This window comes from Macrobrachium rosenbergii, chromosome 53, assembly GCF_040412425.1.
Source record: "Macrobrachium rosenbergii isolate ZJJX-2024 chromosome 53, ASM4041242v1, whole genome shotgun sequence".
Classification (NCBI taxonomy): Eukaryota; Metazoa; Arthropoda; class Malacostraca; order Decapoda; family Palaemonidae; genus Macrobrachium; species Macrobrachium rosenbergii.
Window position 1 is genome coordinate 21,582,824 of NC_089793.1, and position 2,500 is coordinate 21,585,323.

The window sequence follows — 2,500 nt, forward strand, 5'->3', positions numbered from 1 at the left end:
TAACGTTATATTTTTATTCAGATTATAAAACGAAGTGATATTGGAGAGGTATTACCCAGTTTTTCCAGCTATTACTTGATACCCAGTGAAACACGACTATTTTCTATTCTTTTATGTTATTCTAGATCTTTGCGTATCGCGTGAGTGACTTAATCGGTAATCTGCGGAAAGGAAGACTATTATATATATATATATATATATATATATATATATATATATATATATGCATATATATATATATATATATATATATATATATACATGTGTATATATGTATATATATATATATGAATAAAGATAAGAACCTGATAAATGGTATTCCCTCAGTACCCGTACAGGATAGTGGAAATACCAACTGCTACTGCGAAAATTTATTATGGAACCAACAATAGCAAGGCTCCCAAACACATGCAAAAGCAAGAATGCTTGCACAAATTGATTTGTCAGAATAAAAGTCTATAAACTTAGACGTGTGAAAATAATATAGAAACAGATGAGAAATTTCATTTGTTACCGCCTAGCGTTATGTAAAGTAACACGAATATTTAAATAGCTGGATATGAAAATAATTGGTATGGGATACTCGACCGCAACGTGCGAGCGTCTGAACAAACCATAACTGAATCCGGGACTGAACGCGCATGCAGGCTTTTGAATCTTCACTCGCTGCATCATGACATATTACAAGCCAAAACTCCCCCAAAAGAACAAAGAGCTTAGGGCATCAGCGTTCTGGTCTCTCGCTGCAAAAGCTCTTCCCCCTTAATGGCATTTGCATTCTGCGCCATGTCGTGAGCTATCACGACTAAATGGAATTTTTCGGTCACAATGCACAGGCACGGGTGACACCTCATGTCGATTTTGAATGCGGCAGTACTGGTGTCCCTTTTTAAAAGGAATATGTGCGAGAATGTGCTCACATTTTTCATCTTCCCCATTTTCCCATTTTTTAGGAGTGGATTCTGAGGGTGCTGCCCTCCCATTTTTATTATCATGTGAGTTGGATGAGGTTGCTAGTCACCCGGCCTCTCCAGGGGTGTTTAAGAAGAGGAATTTGTCTGTGACGCATTTCGTTTCGCAGAGGTCATCCATACAGGTATTGACTAAAGCAACGGTGCTTGGCATTGCTGTTGTGGTAACCATTAACAATTTTTTTTTTTAACCTACATTGTAAACTCCATTTATAAACACTTCTCTTAAATCTTAGACAGAAAGTAGGTTATTCTTTTTTAAAGGTCTTGGGAGTTCAAGATCAAATATTCTCAATTACCTTTAAAAATGATGCGAAATATACCGAGAAAAAGAATAAAACTTAATTGCTATTAACAGCTATGAATGTACGGGTGATGGCGAAAAAGGGGCGGACGTAAATCGTCTCTTTGGAGCTCCCTAAATAAGTTCGGATCAAAGGCCTTTCCGAACAGTTTAATTGTAGCCTCAGGGAAATGCAGTGCAAAACCGTGGTTCCCAACAACCACTGTAACTGAGGAATATCGGTTAACGTTCACGGTTTTGGATGAAGCGAAGTCCCAAATGAAATGGCTGTTCATTATCGACTTGAGTTTATTAGCTGGATCCGCTGGTATGGCCGCCAGTGTCGTGACATGCCGCTCAGATGTCGCGAGTTCGCGCCTCCCCCATGGCGATGAAAGAATCACTGGCTCAGTATCAAGATCAGTTACTGCTGCAGTGTGGGGTCTGCGTTTGGAGGTTGAAACCAACATTCTTTGGAAGCTTAAATTTCAAGTCAATGGCCCCTTTGGTGTGCTTGTTCCATGCGAATAAGTTTCCTCTACCGAAATAATAATAATAATAATAATAATAATAATAATAATAATAATAATAATAATAATAATAATAATAAGGAAGGTGATCAACATCATGAAAATTAAATGATGGTATTAGCTCAAATTTTGTCTTGATGTAGAGTAGAAGCGGATCAAAGGGAGTCAGGTCATTTTTCTGCCCTCTGCCTATCTCCATCGGTCCCAGTTCCTCATTGGACGGGTTGGCATCGTCCTCGGCTAGCACTCTGCTGGGACCGCGTTCGATTCTCCGACCGGCCAATGAAGAATTAGAGAAATTTACTTCTGGTGATAGAAATTCATTTCTCGTTATAACGTGGTTCGGATTCCACAATAAGCTGTAGGACCCGTTGCTAAGTAACCAATTGGTTCTTAGCCACGTAAAATAAATCTAATCCTTCGGGCCAGCCCTCTCTAGGAGAGCTGTTAATCACCTCTGCGGTCTGGTTAAACTAAGCTTTTCCATCGGTCCCGCACTCAGATGTCAGCCTTTGTTAGATAAAAAAGCAGAGATAGATGAAACGCTGTTCTTAAAACTGCGGCTACTGTTAAGGAGAAACCGGCCCCCTTACTGTACCTTTCTTGAACTTGGAACCAACATAGGGAGGAATATTAAGTGCGCAGTATTTCCTAGGGAGTGGCTCAAAGGATTCCCTGAAGGCCTCGTCTCCCTGCTTTCGGAAGTTATAGGATGC

General features: G+C 39.8%; 1 protein-coding gene across 1 annotated transcript in view; it reads left to right on the forward strand.

The window, feature by feature from the left end:
- LOC136834061 (location of vulva defective 1-like) overlaps window positions 1-2,500 on the forward strand; it is an 80,260-nt gene that overhangs the window by 44,780 nt on the left and 32,980 nt on the right.